Below are 17,068 nucleotides of genomic sequence, written 5' to 3'. Positions count from 1 at the left end.
AAAAAAATAATAAAATAGAGCCATTCAATCTCAGTTTGGCATCTAATCATAAAAAGCTCGAAGTTACTCAACACATGTTTAATACCAGGGCTGGACATTAAGACATTTTAAAATATGGTTTATTTAAATATTTTCTCTTACACATTGCTTAGACTTGGAGTCTGTATTAAAACCGACTATATTAGAGTCCTGAACAATCAAACAACTACTACCCGCTTGCTAAATTTTAGCTAAAAATGGTAACACAACCGATCTCTCAAAGGGTCTGCAGCCAAAGAGATATACAAACACCCAAATTATGGAAGTTAGTTCTTTTCTTTAACTTTTCACCTGACAACAGATGATTATAAAGCACCAAATTAAGGAAGACACTTTAAAAATCAAGTAAATAATTAACTGTTATTCCTATAATAAAATCAACTAAATATGATAAATACCAGTTTGTCAGTTAAAAGGCAAAAGACTAGAGTTGTATTATGCAGTATTTTACTGTACTTTAAGAACTAACTCATCTACATCTTTGTCTACCCATTAGCATAACAGAACACTGCAAAGAAAATGGACACCCTCCCTGCCTTAAGATTTCTATTTCATTTTCAGTAAATGTTGAGTTTTATTATATTCCTAGTAGATCTGAATTCATAGTCACCATGACTTAGAAACATAAAATCCCCCATTAATAGTGCCTTCCATCCAAACATATGAAAGCACAAGTTTCAAACATTAGCAATATTTACTGCAGACATAATCAGATATATATTAACCCAGAATGTGTCATGGGTCAATTTCAATAGCCACAGTCTGCTGCCAGTGCAATTTTGTATGACACTGGTGAAAGATCTGAAATAATGTTAATTTTAATTCTACTTGAACGCATTAAGGAAGAATGGCATGAAACTGGACCAAGTAGCAGGAAAGGTTATCACAATTAGGACAAGACAGAGCATGAATGAAAAAAAACCTCTGTCTTTCCTACCTTCACCTATCACATCCTGCTCTGAGAGTGCAGTATGACTGGTACTTTTAAGGACAAAGCAGAAAGAGTTACTTAAGCTAAAAATATAAGATAGAAATGAAAAACACATGCATAAACTATCTAAGAGTTAAGTTTAGGAGGACTTTAGAAAAACGTTCCCAAATATCCGTAATAGTCTTACGTGTCAGTTAATGTAGGTAATCAGGAACCTCGTTTACTTAACTAGAGACAATGGGAGATGGTGGAGACATTAACGAAGTTAACTAGACGATCCAGCCAATATTTCAGATTTATATTGTTTCTCTAAGATGGAGCCCCTGATATAGCAAGGTCACAGCAAACTCAGGAAGATGCCAATACATACACATTTTTCCTTTTCAGTATGCCAACTGCAGATCAACAAATGCAAACTACGTCATACCTTCAACTTTTTGATTTTCAGTGCATCCATTATTAACCCCCTCTTGTAAAGGCTACCTGTAACCTCTTATAATCTTTCTTGTGGAAGCCCACTACAGAGTTTTGTTGAAAATGAAAGCGCGTTTAAAATGTAAAAATGTGAATTCAAAACAGCACAGAAGTTAAGCACTCTGCTTCTATCAAGCTGGAGACAGACTTTGGCATTAGCTACCTTCAGCTCTGAAGGTGAAAGCAAACACAGTGCAAAGAAATGCAAGACTAAGGTTTTCCTGATTTCAAGCAATGATGATTGAAAATTGCCTTATATGAATACGCATAATGCATTAATACTAAATGGGAGCTGGCATTTTAAAAGGTTCTATTTAGGGAAAAAAGCAGTAAGAGTAAAAAGTAAGAGAACAGCAAATTTTTTAAAGTAAGGAAAATGTATATACACACTAAATGCAACCTAGCCTACTTACTTGAGCGCTTCCCACCTATCATCACAACTGTCAGCCCCAGTGTGTTATTCCCCATATCCTTCCTCCTCCACTCTTTCCACTGTCTCAACTCCTCTTACAGAGTCAGGCAAGGGATAAATATGTATTACATCCACACAAGACACACTGGCAAGTGCAATTTCAGAAGAGATCACATTGCCGTAATTCAGCAATAGGAGGCTTTTCGAGTTGCAACAGACGGCAGGCATCTCTTATCAGAAATAAAACATGATCAGGAACATAAAAGAATACATGATGTGAGAATTTGTTTATAGATAGTTTCAATTTTCTTTTAATCAGAGTATTACCTTAAAAAGCTATCGTTAGTGCAGTTACAGTGATCTATTTTGAGCTTATAGATTTTGATACAGATTTCATTGTATAATGATGTGTTATCTTCAAATCAATACTCAGAAGTCATTGGAACTAATCCAAAAGACTGCTGCTATGCTACAAAAGAAAAAGGGGAGGGGAAAAAAGTAAAATATAAAAATGAAAAAAAAAAAAAAAAGGAAGAAGGAGCTGACCAGTGGCAAAAGCACTCATCCTAGAGAAAGAAACATTAATTACAAAAATTATGCATTCATGTAACTAGCCAAGAATGTACAAAACATAAGATTAATCCAATTCTCAGAATACTTTAAGAGTGGCTAAAAATAATTTTCTGATCTTTTCTTGAAGTATAATAAGATATTAGGGTGGGTTTTTTTTGTTTTTATGGTGGTTTGGGTTTTTTTTCCTCAAATAAAAGTAGCCATCTCAAAAGTAGTATACTACAGTCAGGGTTGTTAAGTTGTATTTGCGTCGTGTATTAATACCATAAAATTACCCTGTAAACTTCAGAAAGAAAAAAAAAAAAAACATTGACTGAACTTCACTAGGTTTCTTGAAAGGACATTAAAATCGCAGTGAATCTATTACCACAAAAATACAGGGACATTTAGAATCATGACTCTGAATCATTTAAGACAGAACAAAGTTAATTGATTTTTCATATATACATGAATTGTCATTTCCAATTCTTTGCCGAGCAGAACCTTTAGCATAAATGAAATATTAAGAACTTAAGTATTTTTAAAAGAAAATTGATCTTCAGTATGCTTATGACAGTAGAGAATAATATTTGAAGTGGCCAATTCTATCTTTTCAGGTGCTTTTACAGACGAATCTACAATACTTCATATATTGATCTCACTTTTAATGCCTTACAAGATAAATACATTGTGAAAAAATTATTTTGATCATAACAGTAGCATGGAACTTTTAAAATCCTACCATGAAGCTCCTAGCCAGAATTGTGTCACCTATCTTGAAGCCAAGCTACGCTGGTGCTTGTTTGCTATCTTCCTCTCTCACTCCCCTTCCACTAGTGGTAGTCATACTAAAATACCAAGAGGAAATCATCACTTATTAGAGAGGGAACAGCATCGGCTCCTATTCTAGCAGGCCCTTATTTAGTGTCAGCGTATATAAGCCTCCTGCAGCATGCATAATTCTCTTGGTAAGTCTTTCATTCAAGTATCATCTATTACATGTGACAAACTTCCCTTGAAAGGCAGTGGACAGCCAGCCACTATGCTGAAGACCCAAAAGGCATTTCCATTGACCTGCAACGGAGCAGCTGGAGCAGCTGAACCGTCAAGACACTGCAAGGCCCTCTATTCCACAGCTGTGCAAAGAACCCTCAGGGCCACTTGCGCTCTGTAGAATCAAGGTCAAGAATAAGCACTTGTCAATCCTACAAAGGCAGGGAAAAAACAGCAACCTGGACACAGTAAGATTGCTCAGCAGAACACTCCTTTTCTCCTGTGGTACCCATGTGAATTGCGCTCAAACTGACTGAGAAATAGGCTTCAATCGTAAGCAGCACTTAAAATGAAACTGCCATCAGAGTGACAAAAGCACGTATGCCTGTAGTAGAAGAATGAATAGTTGAGAAGAATCAGGAAAGAAATGGCATGTTCAACAGGTAACAGAAATGAAAGTGAAAAATAGTTTGAACTATTTTAGGAGGAATAAAAGGAAAGTTATTCTCCAGGAAGACAAAGAAAATTAAACACCAAAGTGTTATCTAGTTTACTGTGTGGGTTTTTTTAAATTCCCATTTATAGTGAAATAAACTACAAAGGGAGAAAACCTGCACTCATGCAATAAGCATAAAAAAGAAATTCCTCCAATACAGTAATTCTAGCTTTTTCAGCTCTTGGCTTATTTTGACTTGCTGACCGTACCACCATTACTATACTAAAACTAAACAAGAACATAAAGAGCAACCCCAAACCACTGATATTCTAACCCAGCCACCTTAACAGGTTTTCTATCTTTACAGCTTTTCAACAGTTAAGCGCAATAACTTTATCCATGAGAAGCAGCAGACAGCACAAAGGTTTGATAGTATCTTTTACCAAAGCACAGACAACATTCACAACTACATTTCAACAGCCGTGTTTCTCATGGGCCATATGTTCTGAACTCATCTTAAGATGTTTGTACTGGGGATCAGTCACACCGCATAAAGGAAAGATTGCGCCTCACACCTTTAGCAGACTTAATGAAAGCATTAGTGACATAAGCTTTATATCTCTGAAATGTCTTTAAATTGCTATGTGTTCTCATGTAAAACAAGCACTACATTTTCAAGTCAGAATGCAGAAAACAGCATTCTCAAGTACCTGCCCAACTGACCGCAGATATTTTTTGTCTTTGAAGAACTGAACCAACCATCTTTCCCCAACCCAACTGCAAATGGTTGAAGATTGCTCCAAATTTCCAATTTCAAAAAGGTTCACAACACTCTTAGCAGGGTAAGTGTTTGAAAACTTACACCTGTAGAAAGAATTACACCTTTAAAGCCCTCACATTCCATTTATTTTCATTTCCTCGTCATTATTAGACCTACTGTTCTGCATGTGTGTAGGAAGGGAGGTAAGAAGTTAAATGTCTTGCAATACGAAAACATGCATTATCTTCCACAAAGAAATGACACTTCACAGAAAAGATACCTGCAATTATCAAAACTTGTTTTATTTTGTTGGGCATTGGTTTGTTTGTTTGTGTTGTGTTGTTTGGTGGAGGTTTTTTTTGCTTTATGTTTCACTGGCCATGTTGCAGTAAGGAAAGATTTTCAAAATTCAACTGTTAAGATATTTTTTCGCTGCATAACCTAATAAAGTTCAAGAAAACCTTATAGAACACATGGAATGTCATTCAATCATTCTAAACTTTGCATTAAAGTCATTATTAACAGATAGTTCTGCAAACTCTGACCAAAAAGCAGAGCAACACCATTACAACATCACTATCTTGTCCATCAGTCCTAACGCTGAGGCATGACACTGGTTTAAGGGACAAGGACTCTTGACAAGAAAAATCCAGTGGAAAACAATAACATGAGAGGATTCAGCACTTATAAAACTGCATTCTTTGCTGTGACCTAATCACTGCTGTGACCTGTGACCTGACTTTTGCTGTTTTATTTAAAACAGAGACAATTTTGTCAGCAGTAGGCAGAAGCTGAAAGGTCTTAATTATTAACACAATAAAATAATCTCACCATGAGACTAGTTTAACTTGTGTAAGGGCTTTGACAGCCTCCTTTCTGTGGTTTTAGAAATTACTGGCTGCAACAGTTCAACCCCCCTTACAGAAGCAAAAATTCCTTACACATTGGGTTCTTGTTTTAACAGCATAGAATCTTAGCACAAACCACTGATAAAGTACCAGCTCGATGTAGCAGAAGAGCAAGCGGAAACTCTTCAGGAAAAAAGGCAGATGAAATGAGAGCTGGTATAGATGCACCAACTCACCTGTCAGCCATAATTCTCAGGTGCTCTTCTTACAGCATAGATTAGTAAAATCTCCCAAAAACGATAGTCTGTATTTCCCTCCTTATGTTCAGTAAACCTGACACTTTAATAAGGAGTAGACACGAAAACGTTCTCTAAATTGTCAAATACCAACAGCTTAACCGAATCTCAGCAAAAGTAAGCAATTACCAGTTTTCCTTAAGACAACATACTCAGCACATGCTGCAGCTCTTACACAAGCTTCACATATTACAGCTAACAACAGAAATAACAACCTCTTGAACAGAAGTTTCCCTTTCCAGCCCTGCATATAGTCGTTTTGTCACATGCTCCAGTCTGTCTCTATACAGCCAGAAGTATAGAAAACACATCTTTGAACAGTACAAAAGTTAAATTCCTCTTCCTTATCCAGTCATGGCGATGATACTCCGCATCCTCTGGGATAGTTTAGTTTTAGTCCGTACACAAGTTGAAGACATGCTCTGCATTTAGATCCTTGCACAAAGGCAAGGCATAGATGCCAGCTTTTATAGGTAAGGGGAGATTGTTGGTGAAAATAAAAACGTTGCAACAGAAAACCAACAGCTAAGCAGCTAGTTCTTTCCAACTTCAAGTAAACAAAGACAGCACTAGCAACCAGATAAAACAAAGCAATAGACTTAGTAAAAAATAAAATCAGAAGAAGAATGATCAGTAGAGCAACTTTTTTTTTTTTCTTTTGGTAAAAGAGACATCTATGTGGAAAACTAGTATGAAAGCAGACAAATAAACATTAAATGGCTTTTATGCTGTGAGGAGTCAGGCAATCACAACAGCATTTCACATGGACATAATGATTCTATGATACGCTGGAGAACCTTTATATTCCACAACAGCAGGAAAGCAGTGGCAAGACATCTATGATCTGAAGCTTTTTATATCAATCTTTACTCATTCAACAGGTAAAGGCATCCACCATTAAAAACGTCACTGAATTTACTGAATTATCACAGAATTGATCATTAGCTTCCAAAGAGATGGCTGTTACCAACAAAACTCTTCAGCCGAACATCAATACAAACTACTCAAAAACTGTAGGAAGAAAATATTCTCTGAAAAGGTTCAGCCTAAGCAGGGTCTGACAGTCCATGCAAGGAATAAATAAGTAAATAAATAAACACTAACTTGGCTTTGCATCGCAGTAATTCCATTCCAGGTATACCTCAAATCTCCCCCCAGGAATTTTCAAAAGCAAAACCACTTTCATAGACACTTATTGTTTCCTAGAACAAATTTCAAACACTAGATGAATGTGTGACATGTACAGCAAAAAGGGAAGAATCAGTCTTTCAGTGCAAGGTGTTAACTACTGCAGCCTGCTATCAGTATCTACAGGCTTGAATTTGATTCCTCTCTGCAATCCAACAAAAATTGCTTTTGGAGATTGAACTATGCCATAAGGGACAATCAAAATAACTTACAAACACAGGTGATTAAATAGATGACATCTTCACTGACACGTGCTCCATCCATTCTTTCGAACACAAGTTAATAAAATACCTCACAAGAAACATGTATCATCAAAAGTTTGGCTGGCAAGGGCAGAAGGGACTCTACCTCACAGTGATCTCCACACAGCAAATCCTGGGCATCTGAAGGACTTTTTGTCTCAGGCTGTACCATGTGTAGATCTCTTCACACATTATGAGCATTTTAAAAAGTAATTTCAGAGGAAAGAGAGTTCATTCCTTTGGTTTTGGATTAAAGCTGGCAGAATAGAGTGCTGATGTATTTTATTTTCCCTTTGCATGCTAAAATTGTCAATGTCTGCAGATGGCAATAATGGATGACTAACTCAAAAAAAGGTTACTTATCGTGGGAACCAGTAAGTGGCTAAGGAATCTGGGGGAGATGCAAAAGCAGCTCGTTTTTCCCTTGTCTTCGCTCTTCTAGTGAATGTATCTTACAGCAACATCAGATCTAATAATGGAGGTTACAGAAGAGGAATCCGGAATCTTTTAACTTATCTTTATACTCTGTATTCCCACATTCTAAAGACAAAACAAATCTCCATGACGCTTCCCAATCACCTCCAAAAATCCAATTCAGTGTCAGCTCATGCTTGTGATTGCTGAAGAAATGCCCTGAAAGAGTAGTGGCTTTGGAAGTCTACCTCAGGTTCCACTAGGCCAGTATTTGGTGGAGCAATGGAGCTGAAACATGGGGACAGAATGTACTTTCCCTTCCCAAAGAGAAGTAGCAAAAATACTTCATGTGAAGACCATAATCCATTTACATACTTGACCACAGAATGGCTTGTATAGAGAGTTAGTCCCATTGCATTGTTAATTTCAGTAAAAAAGAAAAAAGGTCAAGGTAAAATACCTTTTTGTCAACAACAAAACAAAACAAGGCATTATCCTCTCTGTATCTGTAACACTTTGTCCGAATCCAAGCCATTTTTAGTCATAAAATCTTATTCACACAAACTATTATCACCCGGGCAAGACAACCACAAATAACTAGGGTAACCATTACACATTAGAGCAAACATATTCCTGATAAACAATTTCTGGTGGTAGCATCTAAGATTATGCCTAAAAAACTGCATTAAAAATGTCTGCAATTAATACTGTACCTTCTACATCTACATATTTCAAAGGCATTCATAAAGTGAAACCTTCAAGTACCAAGATTCATTTCATACCACGTGGATCAATATACACAGACTACTTCTGCTAAATTCTATCAAATCTTGAAACGCTCTGCCAAGCGAGAAAGTGAACTGAAGAAAATTAGCTCCACTGGCTACCCAGAAGCCTTTTTATCTGGTCCGGTGCCATTTATACTACCTCAGATGTAAGTCTATACAAATCTAGACTAGTTTTCTTGTCATCAATGGTTGAAAAAAGAAGTCTGAATGAAGCATTTTATAAATATAAACACAAGACTTTTCTGAAATTGTTACAGAATGACCCGATCTTGGAGGGCTTTCTACTTCATTCTAGCCAGCCAAGAAGTAGAAGTACAAGATTCGAAACATAAAATAAATAAATTGAAATGCAGATAAAATACTCACTCTGGTGCCACCAAGCATAATGCTGATACTAACAAGGATAAATGATACTTAAAAGCACCTTTCAATTAAATTGCTCCTGCTCAATAATAGTTAGATTGAAACTTTTGGTAAAATGAGGTATTATCACAGTTTTTCAAATAACTAGATTTTCTATTTCATTGCAGGAACAGACATGGATTGTAGCACTGAACTTCAGAATATGAAGTACAGATTTCAAGGTAAGGTAACGCCAATTTATCAAATCCAAACACATTGAGAAAAGAAGGTTGGGAAGGAAAACATATACATGGATTTTCCAGGAAGAAAATGCAGAAATATTGGGCTTCTCTTTGCAATTTGTCTAAGAACAGTATAAGCACAAATCAAAGAACTTCATTTTACCACGATTTTAACTAAACAGGTGAATTAATCATCACCTTCTGGCAACCCAATACAAAAAGCATGATCTTAAGGCATACATTGATTTAAGATGCAAGGCTACTTCGCAATTAGTCTTAGGAAACTGCTACAGGAAAAGGCAGTTTAGTTACTTATTTTATTCAACAGATGAAATAAATCCATGCAGCTATTCCTTAAAAAGGTAAATGTTTATCTCTAAACTGGATGGATTTCACTCACAGAGTATAATTTTCTACTACACTGTTTCCACACCAACACAAAAAAACTTTTCCTTCCACGAGTGCAGACTTTTGCACAGGGCAAGAGCAACTTGCACTTGTGGATAAGAAATTCTAAAGTGGTGTTATGCTTGCTCTTCCCTGAGAAAGAGTTGGTAAGGCTTGAAAAACAGTCAGTAAACAACCAACTAGTATAATGCTAAAGCAAGAAAGACTAAGGGAGTCACTCGCTGCAGCACCACAAATGGGGAGCTTTCATAAGTGCAGCCAAAACCAATCAGGCAAACACTGTCACTGATTTAGGGTCCACGCTTCAGAATAAAGGAATAATTCAAAGATGGAAAGAAAAAAGCATTCCAAGCATTAAGAGGACTGATTTCACTACGATGTGTTAACAGTCTCTTAAAGTGAGGAAACAGTATTAGAAATATCTTTAACAGATCTGGGTTTAAGAAAAGTTACCAGTTTAAAATAGAAATAATTTGATTTAGAAACAGGAGCGCATGTGTTTTCAGCAGTGTGCATGATTAGTTACTTAAACAAGCACATAAAAAGTTCCCTTACCTCTTGCCTATTTTGAATCCTCAAATCAAGATTGGAGTCCCTGTATCTAGAACATACTTTATATTTTAGGAAAAATTTACAAACGAAAGAAAACTCAGTTATTATCACAATGGAACAGTATGAAATACAGTAACCTGAAACATACAGATTACTGTTGAAATAAGAAGTTAAGATAAGTTTAAGGTAAGATCCCAGTCCATTTTGACCTTGGCCCCAAGATATAACTTTAACTTCCAAATGTCTCTATGTCCGAATGATTTTGGGGAAAAAAGCATGCCACTATGTTAAGTAAGAAAAAAAATAATCCCATTCCTCAAATATATTCTACTGATTGCCACTGCTTAGTACATCAAATAAATTTGTTATAATACAAATAAACATTTTGTCTAGTAAATTAAAATAAATTCAGCAATGTCCTTCAACTAAATGAACAACTGACCCATAGCTTTCATTTATGCCAATCTGTGTACTCACACTAATAGTTCAGATACAACAAGAAATGTCAGGGACTATTATTCATAAATAGAGAATATATAATTTAGACAGCTATATTGTACCTTTCAGCTTGTTCTTTTAGGTGACAAACTAGAAAAACTGGCACAGCACATTACCTGAAAAAAATCAGCGAACACTGCACTGACAATACTTATATATTTTCATTAATAAATGACATTTATGGTTACAAACATTGTATTAATGTCTGCATTAATATAATGCACCTGTTCCAGCATAACACCACACATAATTCACACCAGATTTGCACTATACCTGGTAATATCACAATGATTATATAATAATTGAATAAAGATAGTATCATACACTGACTGTCTCGTTATACACAGGGTGAAGAGAAAGTTCTTAACTAAAACAGAAAAACTTGATAAGACAGCCATTTGCAAGTCAGCAAATAACATTCTCGCAACCTGAAAAAATAACCTTCCTCTCTTAATTAAGCAAATACTGCACAGCACATTCTCACCCACATGCAACATACACAGAACGTTTCCTACCTTAAATCAAAATGAATTTATGCTATTCACAAAGCAAACATATCCTCAGTTTCCAACAACAAGGATAGCCTCAGTTTCAAACAAGGAGGATCCTTATTGCCGCCAGAACACAAGCACTTTTAATGTAGACAAAAGTTCTACATTACTGTCAGTCACAAGGACAGAATACGAAATAGTTATCTGCTAACGTCAAACTAAATATATGTCTGTATGGATAATAATAAGTCTCCTTCTTGCCACTTTGCAGAGAGATGGAAAATAATGGTAGAGATAGTTTAAATAAGTTCTTCCACTAGCAGCAAAACTACAAAAAGCCTGGTTTTCTTCACACTTGCATATTTTTTCCTTACAATCTTACCCTGCATTGTAGTAATGCCAACACACGCCTCAATTATCTCCAGTTCTCCCCCCACCCCCTCAAGTTCCCCCCCAGCTCCATCAACTTATAACTGTGATTTCAAAAAGAGGCAATCACAACTGTGAGAGCAGTCATCTTTGGGCACAAAGAACAAGTAACTTGAGCTCACCATACTTTGCCATTCCCCCCACTTTTGAATGATCTGTACTTCCCCCTAATTTTGAATAATACCTGCCGTGTTCGACAAAGTAATAAAAAAGACTCTTAAGTTCCTAAGTATAGTATGAAGTTCCTAGTATAAAGTCCTGTTTCTGATTAAGGGGAAAAAAAGAAGGGAAAAAAAAGGGAAAATAGTATCATTGATCAACTCACTGCTGTTTTATTCCTTCCTACAACACTGGCTGTGCAATGTGATTGCAAGACTCCAGGTCCCTGAGTAGCAAAGTTCAATTAAACTTTCAATAGCAAACAAGACTTTCAGTCTCACTAGTTCTCACCACACTGAGTGTTTCATTTTCATAGTCTGTTGATTTAAATATAGATGCATGTATTTAGTAAAATTAACTTGAGAGAATCTCAGTCAGACAACAGAAGCAAGTTTTTTCTTGGCTCTTTAGAGCAATTGTAGAACAAACCTCTGCTTACAGTATGTCTTCAGTTAGCAACAAAACTGTGTTACGTATCACGAAACCAATGACTGCTTTTAGCGCAGCATAACCCCTTTCTCTCTTCCCTTTTACTGTATTTATGGCTTTGACATATTAACTAAATTTACAGTCTAATACAGCCAGCTTGCATTTTGTTATGGCTTAATCCCAGCCAGCAGCTAGGACCATGCAGCTGCTCACTTACCCGCCCCTCTCCCCCTCCCAAGAAGTAGTTTCAGACATCATTAAAACATCTTTACTAGCAATAACCAGAAGAGAACAGGGTTTAAACTACTAAACACTCAAGGATGCCAACAGTTTTAAATCCCCTTGCATCAACAAACACCATTATGAATGCAAGCTTCCATTTAATAACTCTACTTCTACATGCGTACCAATTGGACAATAATTCCAAAACAAAAAATAGAGTAAATGTTTATCTTATAACATAAAAGGTCTTATTAAACTTTCTTGTAAACTGGCATCATCTCTTAAGACAGTACCTGTATTAAAGAAAAGTGAAACACTATCAGCATGCATAATTTTCAAAACATCATGCCCACATGCACTTCTTCGGTCATATGTAGCTTAAAGATTCAATGGAAATGCTTCTACTTCTTACAGAGTTTCCCAGAGAGTTCAGGAAGTTAATCTGGAATTATTTCAGTCCTGGGAGATCATTACCTGACAAAAACCTCGTCAGACTCACCTCTGTGCCTGACAAGATCATGGAGCAAATCCTCTTGGAAACTATGCTGAGGCACATGGAAAATAAGGAGGTGATTGGTGACAGCCAACATGGCTTGACTAACGGCAAATCACGCCTGACAAATGTGGTGACCTTCTACAATGGGGTTACAATGCTGATGGATAAGGGAAGAGCAACAGAAATCATCTACCTGGATTTGGGCAAAGCATTTGACACTGTCCCACACAACATCCTTGTCTCTAAATTGGAGAGACATGGATCTGACAGATGGACCACTCAGTCGATAAGGAATTGGCTGTACGGTCACACTCAAAGAGTTGCAGTCAATGGCTCGATGTCCAAGTGGAAAACAGTGACAAGTGACATTCCTCAGGGGTCAGCACTGGAACCAGTGCTGTTTAACATCTTTATTGCAACACAGATAGTTGGACTGAGAGCACCCTCAGCAAGTCTGACAATGACATCAGGCTCTGGGGAGCATTCAACTTGCTGTAGTGAAGGGATGCCATCCAGAGGGACCTGGACAGGCTTGAGAGGTGGGCCTGTGTGAACGTCAGGAAGCTCAACAAGGCCAAGTGCAAGGTCCTGCACCTGGGTCAGGGCAATCCCATGCACAAATACAGACTGGGCGGAGAATGGATTGAGTGCAGCCCTGCAGAGAAGGATTTGGGCTGTTTGTTGATGAGAAGCTCAACATGACACAGCAATGTGTGCTAGCAGCCAAGAAAGGCAATAATATCCTGGGCTGCATCAAAAGAAGCATGGCCTACAGGTTGAAGGTGGTGATTCTTCCCCTCTGCTCCACCCTGGTGAGACCCCACCTGGAGTACTGCGTCCAGCTCTGGGGCCCCAATGTAAGGAGGACATGGACCTCTTGGAGTGGGTCCAGAGGAGGGCCACGAAGATGATCAGAGGGCTGGAGCACCTCTCCTATGAAAACAGGCTGAAAGAGTTGGGGTTGTTCAGCCTGGAGAAGAGAAGGCTCCGGGGAGACCTTAGAGCAGCCTTCCAGTACCTAATGGGGGACTACGGGAAAGATGGGGAGGGACTCTTTATCAGGGAGTGTAGCAATAGGACACGGGGTAACAATGTCAAACTGAAAGAGGGTAGATTTAGATTAGATATTGGGAAGAAATTCTTTACTGTGAGGGTGGTGAGACACTGGAACAGGTTGCCCAGAGAAGGTGTCGATGTCCCATCCCTGGAAGTGTTCGGGGCCAGCCTGGATGGGGCTTTGAACGACCTGGTCTAGTGGGAGGTGTCCCTGCCCATGGCAGGGGGGTTGGAACTAGATGATCTTTAAGGTCCCTTCAAACACAAACCATTCTATGATTCTATGAAAAGCCAAAATGGACACCTAGATTAAACAGTTATATGGGAAAAATGAAATGGAAGCTATTAATGCAAATGTAGAACAGTTCTTGGCAAGAAAGCTTACCTGTATCTCAAATATAAAGCTTAGAGATTACCTCCTCTTAAACACGTAAAAGTCAACAGAAGTAAGAGCAGGTTGGGCAGCTGCAGCAACTATAAGCTGTACTTTACGGTCTTGTGGTAGCTGAAGTTCTTCATAGCATAATTAGTTTCTCTCATTCTAGGGACTAGTATTTGGCTAGCACAGTTACAAACTCTCAGTCAACTTTAATACATTTACAAGTGTTCAGTCTTTACTTTCTATGGTGACAGCAGAGTAACAAGATCAAGCTGGCTAGATCATTCCACAGAAGGAAATCAACATATTTTCCTTGAAAAGTGGTTTACAAAATGCTTTAAAATTTATTTATTTCCAAGCTTTCTGTAGTTGCACCCATACGCATCTCTTTAGAAAGCCCGCTGACCATCTTCTCACGCATCCTACATGATCTCACCAAGTACCTTCAGTTCTGCACAGGTTCTGTATTCTCTTAAACGCATTATAAAATACCTACAATTTAAATTGAAATAGTAAAGCTACTGGAAGGATACAAGGTTTCTATTTCTATACACCTTGTCACCAACCAAAGAACTTTACAAATTTAAATGCACCTTTGTGAGACACATGATAAGTATCACAGTCTAGATTCTCATCTGACCTGCCACTAAAAGAAGAAACATAACATTCACAAGTATCCTACACAACAACAATCAAGAACATTTTTTAAAAAACACACTACCTAGCACTAAAAATATTTGTAACAACATATTTGGCATATGCCCAATTTACAATGGAGGATATGTACACAGGATGCTCCTTAAGCACAAGGTTCATCTAATTTTTTAATTTTTTTTTATATTCAAACCTTTTAATCGACAAACTTAATTCTTCTGTGAAACTCAGGAAGGCAACTATGTAGGATTATTTTGAAAAATACCAAACATAGTATTTCCAGAAGAACATTCCAGGGCGCATAAAGATACTAAAACAGAATTTCTTGAACTGGTTTCTCAGAGGGATGCATTTCATACAGAAGGCAGGAAACAGATGAACTGATTTGACACAAAGCATACATAGAGTGATAGTTTTGCAACAATTAAAAAAAAAATCCAAGCACGTGAAGTAACAAAAGAACATTCAAGTACTTCATAAACCATAATAATCAAACCTCCTGTGAGCCTTATTAACTTCAGGACATGCTAAACTTTCCACGCAGAACGCTCTGAAGTAATACCCGACAGACTAAAAGAGACCAACTTAATAAATCTGACAGCACCACAACTCACTAAAACTCAGTGGCTGAGAAAACAATCAGAATTTTGTACTATCAAATATATACATATATGTATGTGTGTGTGTGTACGTATATCTTTAGACCTTAAAACAACTCAAGCCACAAGCATTCTGTATTTTTACCTACGAGCACCACTTCCTTTCCTATTTCTCACAAGACTTGAAATCCGATGTGCCACTAGATACACAGCACTAAAGCCACGTACCTGCAGAGCTGAGGTCGTACACCTAAAGGACATGTCCCCCCTACTCTCCAGCTTACTGGAAACGGTTCCTCCACCACTGCCAACCCCCACCCCACCCCTCAAAGCGGCCCCTTCTCCCAAAGCCATAGGGCTGGGGCCCTGCAAACCCATCCCTGAAGGGGAGGAAGGACTCACGGACAACTCGGGAGAGCTCCATCCACCCCCGCTCCCCGCCGGCAGCACCGCCTCGCCCACAGCTGAGCTGCCACGGGCCCCTCCACACCACAGGCAATTCCCTCGGGGGTAGGAAGGGGTAGACTGGGGGGTGTCAGGGTTGCCCTTCCGCCAGAAGACACGGGCCACCTTCCCCTCGGGCGGGGGGTAGCTGTCCAGACAGCCAGACGGACAGGGACAGAAGCTCCCCTGGCCCACAGAAGATCCCCTGCTCCGGGGAAGGGTGTTAGGGAGGGGAACACCACACAAAGTCCTGTCGTCCTCCCCCTCCCCGAGAACACAGCGTGTTCGCTGCGGCACAGAAAGTTCAAGCACAGCCCCCCCGCCCGAACCCGGACACCTCGGGGGCAGAAGGCCCGCTCCTCCGCAGAGCGCCACCCCCTCGGGGACAGAACAGCCTCACCCCGCACCCTCCGCCCGCCCCGAGCACACCCGTGCCGGGAGTCCCCCCGCAGCCCCCTTCGGCGAACATCTCAGAGGGAAGGGAGGGGGGCCGGAGAGGGTGTCAGGCCCGCCCCGCCCCCGAGACCATCGCCTGGCCTCACTCGGCCCGCGGCCCCCACACCGGGGCAGGCCTGGACTTCGGCCCCGCCACCGGCGGACCCCCCCATTGCCACCCCACGCCGCCCCACGGCCCCGGACTGACCTGACGGAGGAGGGGCGCGGTCGCCTCCCGGGGCTGGCGGGGGGTTTTCCTCCCCGCCACCGACCCTCCGCTACCCGGCCCGTCCTTCCCCGGGCGCCACCACAGAGAGAAAGGCGAGGACGCGAGCTAGGTGACGCGAGACGGAGGGAAACACCGGCCCCTCTTCCCCCTCCCCCGCCAAAAAAATTAACAACAAAAAGAAAGGGGAGAGAGGGATAAAATTAAAAGGCTCGGCCCGGAGTTTAAAACAAAGAGACGGAAATAGCCGAGCGCGGCCCGAGCGGAGCCGAGCGGGGGCGCCGCGCTCACGGCGCATGCGCGCGGGGCGCACGTCCGGGTACGGCTCCGGCCGCCCCCTCCCCCCGAGGAGCCGGGGTGGCCCACGCGCCCGCCCGCGCCCCCGCCGCGTGTGGGAGTCGCCGCCGGCAGGCCCCGGCCCGGCCCGACGACAGGGCGTCCGCGTTCCCGGTGTGCCCGGCCACGGAGAATCGGTGGCACCTGTGAGGTTAATGAAGGTGATTGGCTTCTCGACAGGGTAAGGGCCTGTCGTTGCTCCAAGCTGTCTTGTGTCTCAAGGTTTTTCCTCAAAAGTCTTCTGTCACCGGCCAAGGCGGGAGGTTGGACAGGAGGTGGGAGGACTGGCGGCAGGAGG

The 17,068-nt window shown here is 40.1% G+C and overlaps 1 protein-coding gene across 3 annotated transcripts in view; it reads right to left on the bottom strand.

The window, feature by feature from the left end:
- The window catches only part of PCGF3 (polycomb group ring finger 3), a 52,585-nt gene extending 35,849 nt beyond the window's left edge, over positions 1-16,736 (bottom strand). For all 3 annotated transcript variants that reach the window (XM_054185752.1, XM_054185748.1, XM_054185749.1), the window contains exon 1: positions 16,417-16,736. The gene's annotated coding sequence lies outside the window, so the exon portion shown is untranslated. The remainder of the gene's footprint in view (positions 1-16,416) is intronic.
- Positions 16,737-17,068: the final 332 nt, after the last annotated feature.

Source organism: Rissa tridactyla, chromosome Z (genome assembly GCF_028500815.1).
Source record: "Rissa tridactyla isolate bRisTri1 chromosome Z, bRisTri1.patW.cur.20221130, whole genome shotgun sequence".
NCBI classification, from domain to species: Eukaryota; Metazoa; Chordata; class Aves; order Charadriiformes; family Laridae; genus Rissa; species Rissa tridactyla.
This window is presented reverse-complemented; position numbering and strand designations above follow the sequence as displayed.